The sequence below is a fragment of the Acomys minous genome, assembly GCF_964271855.1.
Source record: "Acomys minous genome assembly, chromosome: 12".
Taxonomy (NCBI): domain Eukaryota; kingdom Metazoa; phylum Chordata; class Mammalia; order Rodentia; family Muridae; genus Acomys; species Acomys minous.
The window spans coordinates 108199267-108215492 of NC_140493.1; the positions used below are offsets into that span (position 1 = coordinate 108199267).

At 48.1% G+C, this 16226-nt stretch overlaps 1 long non-coding RNA gene across 1 annotated transcript; it reads right to left on the reverse strand.

Moving 5' to 3' along the window:
* Positions 1 to 4291: 4291 nt before the first annotated feature.
* On the reverse strand, positions 4292 to 13082 carry LOC311578872. The gene is made up of 3 exons (XR_014772989.1): positions 12938 to 13082; positions 12763 to 12811; positions 4292 to 4464 (listed from the first exon to the last, which is right to left on the reverse strand). It is a non-coding gene; the product is annotated as an uncharacterized lncRNA (long non-coding RNA).
* Positions 13083 to 16226: the final 3144 nt, after the last annotated feature.

Here is a 16226-nt window from a genome sequence, read left to right on the forward strand (position 1 = left end):
CACTACCCTTTTTTAGGTTTGTGAGCTCTGTGTGCTCCACGACCCAGGGCTTCCTGGCTGAGTCCTGAGCTCTCCCTGCAGCCCCTGGCCCTAACCACCAGGATTCCAGGTGTACCTTAGGGAGGGAGCTGGAGCCTCCCTCAGTACTCCTTTCTCTACACACAGCTCTGTCCTTGCTAGTGACAGGTGACAGCAGAATACCAGAGACAAGGAATCTAGAGCCAAACTAGGTGTGACTTCAGCCTTTGGGAGGCAGAGAAAGGAGGACCAGGAACTCAAGACTGCCTAACAAGTTTAAGGCTAGCCTGGGCTACATGAACTCTTGCTGGATACATAACAACAAAACCCACAAGCACACAGACAGACAGACAGACAAAGCAGACACCTCAATTCTTTTTTTTTTAAAGATTATTTATTGTTATGTATACAGTGCTCTGTCTGCATGTACACCTGCAGGCCAGAAGAGGGCGCCATATTACATTACAGATGGTTGTGAGCCACCATGTGGTTGCTGGGAATTGAACTCAGGACCTCTGGAAGAGCAGACAGTGCTCTTAACCACTGAGCCATCGACACCTCAATTGTTATGTTTGAGATGGGGGTCTCACTGTGCTGCTCACCTCAGCACTGTTGATTACAAGATCCTCTGTCTGGGGCTCTAGAGATGGTTCAGCAGTTAAGAGGTCTCCTTGTTCTTGCAAAGGACCTAGGTTTGATTGCCAGCACCCACATGGTTGCTCACAACCAACTGTAACTCTGGTTCCAGGGGACCTGATGCCCTCTTCCGACCTTGGGCACAAGATATTGCACATTGTGCACAGACATACATTCAACTAAATACTCATACACAGCTGGGTGTGGTGGCGCACGCCTTTAATCCCAGCACTTGGGAGGCAGAGGCAAGTGGATCTCTGTGTGTTCGAGGCCAGCCTGGTCTACAAAGTGAGTCCCAGACAGCGAAGGCTACACAGAGAAACCCTATCTGGAAAAACTGGAAGAAAAAAAATCTTCATCTCAGTTTCTTTGCCTAAATATACACCCAGCCTCTGGTGGCACAAGTCTGTAATCCCAGCACTTGGCAGGCAGAGGCAGGAGGATCATGTTTGAATGCCAAGGTTTCATGTAGCCTCAGCTGGCCTCAGCCTCTTCTATAGCTCAGGAGGATTTTCACCTTCTACTCCTCCTGCCTCCATCTCCCAAGTGCTAGGTTTATAGGCATGCACAGATGTGTCCAATGTATTCAGTGCATAGGAGGCTGGAGATTGAACCCAGGCTTTTGTGCTTGCTAGACAAACACTGTACCCATTGAGCTACATTTCCAGCCCCCCCCCCAATTTTTTTTAAAGGGTTTCTCTGTGTAGCCCTGGCTGTCCTGCACTCACTTTGTAGACCAGGCTGGCCTTAAACTCACAGCGATCCGCCTGCCTCTGCCTCTCGAGTGCTGGGATTAAAGGCATGTGCCACCACGCCCAGCTCCCAAAAGATTTTTGTTTGGTTGGTTTTTTGGTTTTTCAAGACAGAGTTTCTCTGTGTGTAATCCAGGCTGTCCTAGACTTGCTTTATAGACCAGGCTGGCCTCGAACTCACAGAGATCTGGCTTCCTCGGCCTCCTGGGGTTATAGGTGTGAACTACCACGCCCGGCTAAGACTCATTTTTTTAAAAGCAGTGATCAGAAACAGAAAGGGATAGTACTACTTTAGAGAAAGCTCTGGATAGACAAGACTTTCTGTGGACTGAGTTTGAATTCTAGTCTAAGTGTGATCGCACTGATACAGTTTTGGAAAGAGCCTCAGTAGGACAAAGGTGAGGTAATCAGCTAATCTCACCAAGGAGCCTGGGCTAGAGCTGCAGAGGCCTGTATTTGTCCCTGGACCTTCCTCAACTCTGTTCTCTCCACTGGAGATCTGGGTCAGGGAGATTACCTGAGGGAGAAGACGGCTCTGAGGGAGAAGACAGCTCAGAGGAAAGAAGCCCAGAAGTAGCTGTTCTCAAGAGAGCTATAGAAACGCTTTTAAAAGCTGGGTATAGTGGCACACGCCTTTAATCCCAGCACTCAGGAGGCAGAGGCAGGTGGATTGCTGTGAGTTTGAGGCCAGCCTGGTCTACAAAGTGAGTCTAGGACAGCCAAGGCTACACAGAGAAACCCTGTATTGAAAAAGCCAAAAAGAAAAATAAAAGAAAAAAGAAAAGAAACACTTTTAAAGCCAGGTGGTGGTGGCACTTGGGAGTCACAGGCAGGCAGATCTCTGTGAGTTCAAGGCCAGCCTGGTCTACCAAATGAGTCTAGGACAAAGAAACCCTGTCTCTAAAAGCCAAAAAAAAAAAAAAAAAAAAAAAAGAGGGCTAGAGAGATGGCTCAGTGGCTAAGAGCACTGACTGCTTTTCCATAGGTCCTGAGTTCAATTCTCAGCAACCACATGGTGGCTCACACTGTCTATAATGTAATCTAATGTGCACTGTATACATAATAAATAAATAAATCGTAAAAAGAAAGAAAGAAAAGAAAAGAAAGTGAGTCTAGGACAGCCAAGACTACACAGAGAAACCCTGTCTCGAAAAACCTAAAAAAGAAAGAAAGAAAGAAAAGAAAAGAAAAGAAATGCTTTATAACTTGAAAACCTGGTCCAGGGAGAGTCACACACTGTGTAGGGAAATTATATGTGACTACCAAGTCTCTCCTCATTTCTACCATTCCTTGAGAGAATGCCTTCAGAGAATTCTGTCTTCCAGGGTCTCAGGGTTCCTATAAACATCTGTGGAAGACAGGAGTAACAGCCTAGAATTCAGGCCTAAGCCCTTCTCAGTCATTGTCTAGGGAAGAAAAAAGATGGGGGACACACAGGACAAGTGAATTCTGGGACAGCTAGTTCCTTTGAGCTTTCCACTGGGTCCCGTTTGGCTGCCCTGGTTTCAGCCCAGATGTGCGTTTTCCATGCTCACAACACATGTGCTCGTTTCAACAGTCCCCCCAACAGGAAGGGCTGGGAAGAGCCTGCAGGCGAGAGCTGACAGAGACTGCCCTGGAGCCTTGAGCTTCTTAGGCAACTGATGCCTCAAGTGACCTGTGAGAGTTCACATGTGTCCCCTGCCATTGGGCCAGGAGATTAGAGGCCTGGCCTGGATAAACGCAGATCTCTCCCAAAGCCACAGGCAGGCTCTAACTGATCCCTTTCTTGGTGATTGGCTCCAGTAGGTTAAAGCCAGCATCAGGCTGAGGGTGGGGGTGGGGGCGGGGCGGATATAGTATAGTTAGTAGAAAGCTTGCCCCCAAAGCATGGGAAATATATTTGGTCCCCAGAACCCACATAAACATACCCAACACGGTGGCAAGTGCTTGTCTGAGAGTCCTTGGGAGGCAGAGACTGGAAGATTCTTTTGTTTGTTTGTTTGTTTTTGTTTTTGTTTTTTGTTTTTTGAGACTGGGTCTCTCTGTGTTAGCCTTGGCTGGCCTCGAACTCACAGCGATCCTCCCGACTCTGCCTCCCGAGTGCTGGGATTAAAGGCGTGCACCACCACCCACGGCTAAGGGATACTGTATTCTTTGGTTTGGTTTTGTTTTGTATTTTTGAGACAGGGTCTCTCTGTGTTAGGCTTGGCTGTCCTGGAGTCACTTTGTCCTGGAGTCCTCGAACTCACAGCGATCCGCCTGCCTCTGCCTCCCAAGTGATGGGATGACAGGGGTGCGCCACCACACTCGGCTAAGATACTGTTTTCTTGAGTATACTGGGGTTTTCTGGCCTCCACACACACATGCACAGGCACATGTACTCCCACGAACATACGCAACTCAACTGTGTAGTGTCATCTGCATTTGTATAGCTTGCTCGTGTCCGTAGCCTATGTCGCCTGCACTGGCAGAGGGTCTGATCCTGAAGGATTTGGGACCTTTGACTGAGGCACATAGTTTCAGGTTAGTAGGATGCCTGCTTTTGATTGGTTTGTTGTTTGTTTGGCTTTGAGGCAGGACCTCACCCTGCAGGTCAGGCTAGCCTTGAACGTGCAGGAGTCATCCTGTCTCAGCCTCTCAAGTACTGGGACTACAAACATGCACACTACACCTGGGTCTCATGTTGTCTCTCGTCAGATAGGAATTCCTTTTTGTGTAATGTCATTGTGAGGGTGGTCCTCCAACACAAAACTTTTCCCATGGCTGTAAACCTCAGTTGGATGTGTTGGGTCTGTAACTTAACCCACTTCCAATCAGGAGCAAAATAAACAATGATGTTTATACGAGAAAACACACACACACACACACACACACACACACACCAGAAGAGACACAAAGAGAAGTTAGGTCAGTTCCGCTTTACTTTACTGGAGGGACAGACGGTTTCAATCAAACGCCAGACCTTGTAAGCTTGTTTCTGGACTCCATGTTGGCTTCTGTCTTCACTTCCCACCTTGTCTGTCAACGGCGCTGTCTTCCTTTGGTTTGGGGCTTATCCCACCTGAGGATGCACGTTCTGCAGATAGAGTCAATGAGCAAAGGACGTGCTACTAATGTTTCCGTTTAGCATCCACAAAGCTGCCCCCACACTCTTCAAAAGGGAAGCAGATCAGGCAGGCATGGGGACCAGCATCTGTTTCTCCTTCCCCAGAGAAGCCAGAGTCTGGGGGAGGGAGGTGTGGTCACAGCCCAGACCTCTAACAAAATAAATACTCAACTGCGGTTGCTTAGAAGATCAAAAGGGGAAAGTGAGAACAAATTCTCTTCCTTCTCCCAGGGTGTTTTTGTGTTTCTATCCCTCGCCCAACTACCCCACCCCCACCCCCCCACCCCAAGCGCTGCATAGGCTCCCCACCCTCTTAGAATGTCTTTAAAATGCCTGTCTTGGTTGGATCGTCTAACTTGGAAGGAACGTTAAAAAGGCAGTCCAGACCCAGGGGAGGCGCCTGCAGCACTATGACTTGCAGCGCCTGAGGAGTCTCCCAGTGCACAGCTCTAGCTTGTGAGCCTTCCTTCCTTCCTTCCTTCCTCTTGCTTTGTCAGTCAGGCTGAGCTATGAGGAGGAGTCAACTCAGGAGAGAAGCTCAGAAACCCAACCCGTGTGTGTGTCCATGTGTCCCCACCACAGTGGCAGTGAGCGGTGAATTACACCCCCAAGAACTTCCCCATGCCTCTGCTCAGATCGAAATAAGAAAACCACTCCTGGCCAGGTGTGGTGGCGCACGCCTTTAGCCCAGCACTCGGGAGACAGAGGCAGGCGGATCTCTGTGAGTTTGAGGTCTACAGAGTCCAAGACAGCCAGGGCTCTGTGTAACAGAGAAACCCTGTCTCAGAAAAAGAAAGAAAACTGTTGGGGCTGAAGAGAGGGTTTAGCCGTCAAGAGCACTTGGGACTCTAACTGAGGAGTAAATTTGGTCCCCAGCACCCACACAAGGCAGCTCATAGCCCCCTGTAACTATGGCTCCAGGAGATCTGACACCACTGGGCCTCCATGGGTGCCTGCCTCCATGTGGTTCACATAAACTCATGCAGGCACGTGCGTACACATAAAAATAAATAAATAAGCCAGGCGTGGTGGCGCATACTTTTAATCCCAGCACTCAGGAGGCAGAGGCAGGTGGATCTCTGTGAGTTCAAGGCCAGCCTGGTCTACAAAGCGAGTCTAGGACAGCCAAGGCTACACAGAGAAACCATGTCTCGAAAAACCAAAATAATAATAATAATAATAATAATAATAAAAATAAAAATAAAAATAAAAATAAAAAATATTTGTTAAAAAGAAAGCCACACACACCAAAAAAAGCGGGACATGATGACGGATGCCTTTAATCTCAGTACTCGGAAGGCAGAGGCAGAAAAGAAAAAGAAAGAAAGCCATTTTGCTTTGAGGTGAGGTGATTCGCTTCTATAATCCCGGCACTTGGGAGGCTGCATCAGCAAAGACTGTGAATTCAAAACCAAGCTGGGTTAGACCCTGTCTCAAAAAAGGAAGGAGGACGAAGGGGAGAAGGAGGAAAAGTTGGTTCAGAAAAGGAGACAGAAGAATTGAGAGTTCAAAAATGTGTGTGTGGGTGTGTGTGTGGGTGTGTGTGTGGAGGGGGAGCGGGTAGCTCAGTTGGTAAATGGCTTGTCTATAAGCACGGGGCTTTGATCCCCAGAACCCACACTTTAAAAGCTAGACATGGTTGTACAGGATTGGAATCCCAGCGCAAAGGAGGCGAGTCCTAGGCAGCCAGACTGGCCTGATGAGCAAGTAACATGTCTCCGTGAGAGACTGCCTCAAAAAACAGGGTGGGCAGCCCCTGAGAAATGACAATTAACTTACAGGCTCATGCAAGTGATCAGCAAATAGCATGTCCCGGTGAGAGACTGCCTCAAAAAAAACGAAAACAAAAACCCAGGGTCGGCAGCCCCTGAGAAAAGACAGACAGTTAACTTACAAGCTCACGTGCATGCTCATACACAGGCAAGCATGCACGCTCTCACGGGAACCCAGGAGTGAACTCATTAACCAATCAACCCAACCGCCACGGCCTTCTAAGCCCTCCTGGGCAGAGACCAAAGAGCAAAGGAGAAAGAGGGGAGGAGGCACTGAGGGTGAGCATGGAGGAACTGCTCCACGGAGCATGGCGCGTCCACTGCTGACCGAACAACAGGTCATCACAATGACACATTTACTCCTGAGCTAATTGCTTGTTTATGTAAGTGATAGCCGCTGTCGGGTTAGGGCCCTTCAAAGACGGCAGAGCTCGGACAATGAACAGTGCTAGTGTTTACATCTCGATGCTGTTGGAAGCCTTGGGCCCCTCCTACGCATCATGAGGTGTGTGTTTATTATTTGCTTAGTCATCTGTGGTTATCTTTTATAGTCAAGATGAAATCTAGGTAGGAAAAGAAGTCTGAGCAAGACACAGCCCACACCTGTTATTCCTGCACACAGGAGGGTAAAAGTGGGAGGATTCAAGGTCATCCTCAACTACATAGGGAGCACCAGTCCCTTGTGAGCTACTTGAGACCCTTTCTGGAAAAAAAAAAAAAAAAAAAAAGAATCCCCAAAAGCCAGGCATAGCGACTCAAGCTTTAATCCCAGGATGCACCCCCCCCCTTTTTTTTTTTTTTTTTTTTTTTGGTTTTTTGAGACAGGGTCTCCTCTGTATAGCCTTGGCTGTCCTAGACTCACTTTGTAGACCAGGCTGGCCTCGAACTCACAGTGATCCGCCTGCCTCTGCCTCCCAAGTGCTGGGATTAAAGGTGTGCGCCACCACTGCCCGGCTCAAACATAATTTTTAAAAGTTTCAGAAGGGTCTTCTTAGGGATGGTCTTACCATCACACAACCGGCATCTTTTCCCGTCAAACTTTGGCGGCTGGTGGCTCTCTCTTACTTTATGGGAGACACTTACCCCCCCCTTGCAAGTTTCTCCCTCTGATTCCTCTGAACCCCCAAATCAGCCTGCTGCTCTTGTTCATGGTGCTACTCGGGGGTAGCACCTGTCTGTCAAGGGGAACCCATCCCACCTGCTCCATGACACCACCTGAGACCGCACAGCCCACAGCTGGCTTTTCTTCCTCAGAAGGCCTAGTGTAGGAATTATGTGATACTTACATGCAGGTGCTCCCAAGCCTCCAAACGCAAGAGCAATAGGTAACATACATCCATTCTTCCCGTGTGCCCCAGGAAGACACTGTAGCTCACCCAGGCACAGGAAGCAGGAACTCCCCTGAGGGTCACGTGAGTCCTCAGCAGGCCCCCTCATATGGGGCCAGCCCCACTCCCTGACCAACATCCCATTTCTCCCCTCTCACTTGTTCCCTGCCCATTCCTCCTCTTCCTCTTTCTCCTGTCTTTGTCTTTATCCCTGTCCTCTGTCCTTCTAGGACAAATAGAACTCCTTTACGCTGAGAATGTGGTCTTGGGGCGTCCTGAACCCACTTCTAGCTCCCTACTGAGTCTGTTTTGGTTTTAGGAGAGTGCGCGCGTGCCCATGAAAACAGAGCCCACAGAGTATCCCCTGGATATAGAGTTCCAGGTGGTTGTGAACTGCCCCAAATAGGCGCTGGGACCTGAATTCAGCTCTCCTGGAAGAACAGCAGCTCTCTCACCCACTGAGCCATCTCTCCAGCCGCCGAGATAGGCTCTTTCTGGGTAGCTTGGGCAGGCTTCAAGCTCCTGGCTCAAATGAGCCTTGTTTTCCTAGCAGGTAGGACACAGAGCCCACCAATAATACATCAGGCTAGCCCCTGGTGGATTTGTTGTTTGTTTTCTTATCTTTGGTTTTCAGAGTCTCTACTATAGCCCAGGCTGACCTTGAACTCACAATGCTCCTGGGTCAGCCTCCCTAGGGCTGGGATTATAGGCTGGGCAGCACAGCCCACTCTTTTCTTTCCTTATCCCACCTCTTTGAGCTATCTGCCCTCCTTGTTTGTTTGTTTGTTTGTTTGTTTTTGGTTTTTCAAGACAGGGTCTCTCTGTGTTAGCCTTGGCTGTCCTGGAGTCGCTTTGTAGACCAGGCTGGCCTCGAACTCACAGCAATCTGCCTGCCTCTAACTCCCAAGTGCTGGGATTAAAGGCCTGCGCCACCACCACCTGGCTTTCCTAGCTGTTTTTAATTTGGTGTTTAACATAGAAACAGAAACCAAACTAGGACACTGGGCTACATGAGGCCCTGTCTCAAAATTTAACCAGAAAGGTAGCCAGGAGAGCTTCCTGGTCTACAAAGTGAGTCCAGGACAGCCAAGGCTACACAGAGAAACCCTGTCTCAAAAAACAAACAAACAAACAAAAATTTAAAAAATTAAAGAAAAAAAAAACCAACTTGGAGAGGAAAAGATTTGTTTCCCATTACTTCACAGTCCACCATGACGGGAAGTCAGGACAGAAGGTCAAGGCAGGAACCTGGAGGCAGGAACTGAAGCAGAGCCACGGAGGAATGCTGCTTGCTGGCTTGCTCCTCGTGGCTTATTCAGTCTGCTTGCTTGCTTCCTTCCTTTCTTTCTTCCTTCCTTCCTTTCTTTCTTTTTTTAAGATTTATTTTATATAGTTGAGTGTTTTACCTGCATGTACACCTGCATGCCAGAAGAGGGCACGAGATCTCACTATAGATGGTTATGAGCCACCATGTGGCTGCTGGGAATTGAACTCATGACTTCTGGAAGAGCAGACAGTGCTCTTTACTACTGACCCATCTCTCCAGCCCCTTTTGTTTTGTTTTGTTTTGTTTTGTTTCTAAGTCAGAGTTTCACTGTGTAGCCTTGGTTGTCCTGGAACTTGCGCTGTTGACCAGGCTGGCCTCGAACTCAGAGAGATCTACCTGTCTCTGTTTCCCAAGTGCCGGGATTAAGGGCATGCGCCACCACCACCTGGCTTCAGACTGCTTTTGTATACAACTCAGGGTGACGTCACTCACAGTGGTCTGGGTCCTCTCACATAAACCATCAATCAAAAAAGCATGGGCTTTCTTTCTTTTCTTTTCTTTTTTTTTTTTTTTTTTTCTTTTTTTCTTTTCTTTTTTTTTTTTTTTTTTGGTTTTTCGAGACAGGGTCTCTCTGTAGCCTTGGCTGTCCTGGACTCACTTTGTCGACCAGGCTGGCCTCGAACTCACAGTGATCCACCCGCCTCTGCCTCCCGAGTGCTGGGATTAAAGGCATGCGCCACCACGCCCGGCTACCTTTTTTTCTTTTCTGAGACAGGGTTTCTTTGTATAGCCTTGGTGGTCCTGAACTGGCTTTGTATATCAGGCTGGCCTCAAACTCACACAGTTCTGCCTGCCTCTGCCTCCCAAGTGAGTGCTGGGATTACAGGCCACCATTCCCAGCACCCCTCAGGCTTTCTACAAACTGACCTGGTAGAAACGTTTTCTCATTCAGGAGCCACTTCTGAGATGACTTTAGTTTGTGTCTGCCAAGCGGTGGTGCCTCACACCTTTAATCCCAGCATTTGGGAGGCAGAGGCAGGTTGATCCCTGTGAGTTTCAGGCCAGCCTGGCCTACAAGGCGAGTCCAGGACAGTCAAGGCTACACAGAGAAACCCTGTCTCAAAAAACCAAAAAACCAAACCAAAACAACAACAAAGACTTTAGCTTGTGTCAAGTTCATAGAAAAACTAACCACTGGATGGCGGTGGTGCACGTCTTTAATCCCAGCACTCAGGAGGCAGAGGCAAGTGGATCACTGTGAGTTCAAGGCCAGCCTGGTCTACAAAAGTGAGTCCAGGACAGCCAAGGCTACACAGAAACGCTGTCTCAAAAAACAAAAAAAGAAAGAAAGAAAAAAGAAAAACTAACCAACATGCCTAGACTGGCCTCCACCTCATTATGTGGTAGAGCTGGCCTTGAAATTCTGACCTTCCTGCCTCCACCTCCCAGGTTCCTGGCTTCATGAAAGGCCCCACATGCTGGCGTCCCCATCATGCACAGCCTCACCTTGCCCGGCTTCATGGAAGGCTTTGTTTTGTTTGTGGCAGTCTCAGTAGGCCTGCCTGGAACTTAAAAATCCTCTTACCTCAGTTTACCAAGTGGTAGAAATAATGGAAACTCTGAAAACTGATATTTTGAACCCTGTGCTTTTGAAGCCATTTGCCATTTGCCTGCCAGGCCAAACAGGCAGCCTATGTCATTGTTCAGTTCTTTGGCTTGGTTTGGGTTTTTTTTGTTGTTGTTGCTTTGGTTTTGTTGTTGTTTGTTTGTGTTGAGACAGGGTTTCCCTGTGTACCCCTTGCTTTGTAGACCAGGCTACTATCTTTTTTTTTTTTGCTTTGGTCCCTCTAATGCTTGGGCTCCAAACACACCCTTGTTGGTGGCTCTCATCTGCTGTAGAAGCTTCTGGAAGGCAGGGCACAAGATTTTCTCTAGCTGCTCTCAGTCTTCAGAGAGTAGCCGACCTCGTCAAGCCTGGCAGGAATGTTGAACTGACAAGGCCCACCCTGGGGGTTTCCCAAGTCTGATGCTCACAACTCTTGCGCACAGTAAGCTCTTCCTTCCTCTTTTGGCCAAACACTGGCCCTGAGATTATTAACAGCCTCAGGCTGGCTCTGGGGAATAATCAGTGAGCCCGCTCTCTGGGAGTCAGGAAACAACACTCCAGGGCTCAGTTGTCTCCGAGCTTCCTGGTTCATGAAGATGAGGATGATCCATCACCCTGAAACCGTAAAACAATCTGGAGGGCTTTATTTAAATAAGCTTCTGGTTCAAGGCTTTTTTATTTTTTTTTCCTTTTCTTTTCTTTTTTCTTTCTTTCTTTCTTTTTGAATATTTTTATTTAATTTTATGTGCATTGGTGTGAGGGTGTCAGATCTTTTATTTATTTATTTATTTATTTATTTATTTATTTATTTTGAGACATAGTTTACTCTGTAGTCCAGGCTGGCCTGGAATTAAGCTAGGCCTGATCTCCTGGCAATCCTTCTGATTTATCCTTCTGAGAGTGCTAGGATTACAGATGTGGGCCACCATACCTGACATTTCCTAGACCAATCACTGTCTCTCCTCACCCCTCCCCTCCCCTCTCTCCCTGCCCCCACTCCCCTCTTTACCACATAATTACTTCTTACGTCCTTGAAAGTTACTAAAACCTTATTGTCTTATGAGAAACTTCATATCTCTTTTAACATTTCTCTCTTTTCTGTTGAGTCCGGGTCAGTTTAAATTCCCTTCGTGGGCTTGGCTCGCCCACTCTCCAGGGCCACTTACCTAGGGGTGACACCACCCACAGCGGTCCCCAGGAGACAATGACAAGAAAATCACTGTAAGTTTGAGGACAGCCAGGGCTACAATGGGAGACTTTGCAAAACATAACAAAAGCCTTTGGCCTCAACTGGGCCTTTGTGGCGCACGCCTTTAACCCCAGCACTCAGGAGACAGAGGCAAGTGGTCTCTGTGAGTTCGAGGCCAGCCTGGGCTACAAAGCGAGTCCAGGACAGCCAAGGCTACACAGAGAAACCCTGTCTCGAAAAACCAAACCAAAACTAAAACAAAACAAAAAAACCCTCTGGCCTCTATATGCACATATGCACATAAGCATACATGAACATGTATGACTACACAGGTAAAATAATAAAACAAGTAATAAGCTATTTTTAAAGCTCTCCATGGGGCTGGGATATAGATGAATACAGAGTGATTGGCTATCATGGACCAGCTCTGCATTCAGCCCTTAGTGTGGCCTGAATGAGGCTGGACCCAAAGAGGCTCATGTTTCTGAGGGTTTGGTTCCTAGACGCTAGACTGCAGAATTAGGAGGTGTGGTCTTCTTTGTTTGAGGAGTTGTGTCACTAGGGGATGCTTTGAGGTTTCAAGAGCGCATGCCAGGCTCAGGCACGGTCTCTTTTCGCCTCCATCTTTCAGATAAGATATAACTTCTGGGCTATTGCCTGCTGCACACCATGCTTTCTTGCCTGCTGCCTGCGGCCACACCATGCTTTGCTTTCCTGCCTGTGGCCACATTCCCCACAATTATGACCATGGACCCACACTCTGAACGCAAACCCCCAACTAAACGCTTTCTTTTATAAGCTGCCTTGGTCATGGTGTCTCTTCACAGCAACAGAACAAAAGCTAAGATATCTAGCATTGCAAAATAATAATAATAATAATAATAATAATAATAATAATAATAATAATAATAATAATAATAATAAAATAAAATAATACAGTCTCAGAACTCCAGAGACTGGGGCAGAAGGATTGCCAAACATTCAAGGCCAGTTTGTTCTACATAATGAGTTCCAGACCAGACTGGTCTAAAGACCCAGACTTTGTCTCATAAATACCTAAATAAATAAAAATAAATGAATTTGTAGCTGGTCATAGTGGCACGTACCTGCAATGCCAGGACCTGAGGGGCAGAAGAGGAGGATCTCAAGGCAGGCCTAGACAACATAAACTGTCTTAAGAATAAATTTGAAAAAATAAAATAAAATAAATTAAATTAAAAAAAAATAACAACACCCCCAATCCCCAGATTCAGAGGTAAGCAAGCAAGTATGAGTCCATACCACTGCCCACTGACAGATTTTGCTAACTTGTTCCCACACTCTTTCCTCCCCCACTTCAGAGTATAGGGGAAAATCTGGACTTCAGAGAAGTCACGAGACTCTTCTGGACCATGACCCTCCAACAGAACAGAGTATGCTACTTTTAAACTACAACGTTTAGTTGCTGGCATGCAGCTCCCAGCCCTCTCCCTGACTGTTGGCATGGTGCTCATTGCAAGCATCATGAGCTTTTGTGGTCTGTGGAGCAACTGCTTAATTCAGCCTTAGCATCCAGGAGTTGGGGGAATGACAAGCAAGGCCAGCTGTTTTTCAATAAAACTTTATTTACAAAAACAGGTTTGTCGGGCAGTAGTGGTGCACGCCTTTAATCCCAGCACTTGGGAGGCAGAGGCAGGTGGATCACTGTGAGTTCGAGGCCAGCTTGGTCTACAAAGTGAGTTCAGGACAGCCAAGGCTACACAGAGAAACCCTGTCTTGAAAACCAAAACCAAAAAAAAGCCAACAAAAAAAACCCATACAAAAACAGGCTCCCCAGGGTTTTAGCTTGCCAGCTTGGAAGCCCCCACATAAGGGAAGATTTCTACAGTCTGGAAAATTACATCATTGCCCTGAGGGTAGTTTTTCTTGGCCCACTGAGCTTAGCATGGGTGAGAAGTAAAACTTTAAGACTGAGTTACCAAAGGCCAAGTGTGGTGGCGCACGCCTTTCATCCCAGCACTGGGGAGGCAGAGGCAGGCGGATCGCTGTGAGTTTGAGGCCAGCCTGGACCACAAAGTGAGTCCAGGACAACTAAGGCTGCACAGAGAAACCCTGTCTGGGGGGGTTGGGGGGGAGACTGAGTTACCATAACCTAGTTTAGACTAAGCTGGTGAGCCTGAGGACCCAGAGAAAGGAAGGCTCTCCACCCCATACTCAGAGCAGCTGCCCGGCCGCCCTGTCCTCTCCCAGCTCAGTCCTCCTTCTCAGCATCGCTTCAGATACATCTTTCTTGAACACCATCCCCATGTGGGGGTGGGGGTGGGAGTGTTTGTTTTTCAAGACAGGGTTTCTCTGTGTAGCCCTGGCTGTCCTGGAACTCACTTTGTAGGCCAGGGTGGCCTCAAACTCACAAGATCCACCTGCCTCTACCTCTGCCTCCTGAGTGCTGGGATTAAAGCCATGTAGTACTGGGGACTGGACAGATGCCTCACCAGTTAAGGGCACTGACTGCTCTTCCCAAGGACCCGGGTTCAATTCCAGCACCCACATGGCGGCTCACAATTGTCTGTAACTCTAAGATTTGGCACCCTCACACAGACATACATGCAAGGAAATACCAATGCCCATAAAATAAAAATAAATTATTTAGCTGGGTGTGGTGGCACACTCCTATAATCCCAGCACTTGGGAAACAGAGGCAGGTGGATCTCTGTGAGTTTGAGGCCAGCCTGGTCTACAAAGTGAATCCAGGACAGCCAGGAATACATGAGAAACCCTGTCTTGGAAAAAAAGAAAAAGAAAAAGAAAGAAAGAAAAGAAAAGAAAGAAAGAAAGAAAGAAAATAAGTTATTTTAAAGGAGGGGGCAGGTGTGGTGGCGCACACCTTTAATCCCACAGCACTCGGGAGGCAGAGGCGGGTGGATCTCTGTGGGTTCCAGGCCAGCCTGGTCTACAGACTGAGTCCAGGACAGGCAAGGCTACATAGAGAGACCCTATCTCAAAAAACCAAACCAACCAACCAAACAAACAAACAAAAAAGGCATGTGGTACCACCAGCTGCCATTTTGTTTTATGTGGGGCTCAATCTCAGGGCCTCATGCTTGCACGTCAAGTACTTTCCCAAATGAGCCATCTCCCATTTTTTATACAGATGAATACTGTACCCCCTTATGCCCTCACCTCACACCCCCTCCATACTCTCACCCCCTCTTTTCTCACTCCTCCTCCTGTCAGTCTCCTTGGTTCCCCCTGGAGAATTTCACTTCTACTTTCATTTCTACTATTTTACGTACTATGTAAAAATCTAGGAACCAGCTTGGCTTGGTAATCTCAGCACTCGGGGAGGCAGAGGCAGAGGCAGAGGCAGGTGGATCAGTGTGAGTGGGACAGCCTGGTCTACAAAAAGTCCAGGACAGCCAAGGCTACACAGAGGAACCCTGTCTCTCTCGAAAACCAAAAACAAACCTCCACTGTGCAGGGGCTGGAGAGCTGCTACCTTGGAGGTTGAGAGCCTTTGTTGCCCCTGCTGGGGACCCAAGGTCTATTCTCAGCACCCACGTAGTAGCTCACACCCATCTGTACCTACAGTTTCAAGGGATCCAGTGCTGTCTTCTGACTTTTGTGGGAACCAGGCACACACGTGGCACACAGACATACACGCAGGTAAACATTTATACACATAAAATAATAAACATAAAAATATTTCATTCCAGCACTCAGGGAGGCTGGTGGATCTCTGTGAGTTCAAGGCTGGCCTGGTCTACAAACCGAGAACAGGCCAGCCAGGTCTACACAGAGAAACCTTGTCTCAAAAAAAGAAAGAAAGATTGTGTTCAGTACAAAAGTACAAGGATGAGCCGGGCGTGGTGGCGCACACCTTTAATCCCAGCACTTGGGAGGCAGAGGCAGGCGGGTCGCTGTGAGATTGAGACCAGCCTGGTCTACAAAGTGAGTCCAGGATAGCCAAGGCTACACAGAGAGACCCTGTCTCGAAGGAAAAAATAAACCCACAAAAAAGTACGAGGATGACAGTATGGTTCCTGTGTGTGTGTGTCTGTGTGTGTGTGTGTGTGTGTGTGTGTGATGCACAGGCTTTGGGTCTTTGTTTATGATTCAAGTAAGGAGCTGGTAGTGGCTGGTTTGCAGTCTGGTCTCAGTAGGCAGCCGTCCTTCTGGGAAGCTGGAATGGCTAGCTCCGGGCCTTTCCACTCCTTTCCCAAGGAAAGTGTGAGGCTGAGCAGGAAGCAAGCATCCCCACCCAGCCTAGGAGGAGACTGCTCCTCCCGAGGCTGTCCTTCAGTCCTCCCTTTGTCTCCCTTCCCTGGTAGATTGCTAAGACACACCTAGCAACCAGAGGCGGGGCTACCTTATCACCTGGCTGCCAGGTACGGCACAGAATGTCCGGACTAGAGAGCTGCTTCTGGGGACTGCCTTTAACTGTGCTGGGAGTGGTCTGGCCTTTGTCCTTTGTGAGGCACGTGACAGTTTGTGGAAAACAGAATCTGGTATAAACCAGCACAGACTCATCCCAGGTGAGGGATCAGCCTTGGCTTTATTAGGTCTCCAACAACAAACACAGATGAAAGGCGTT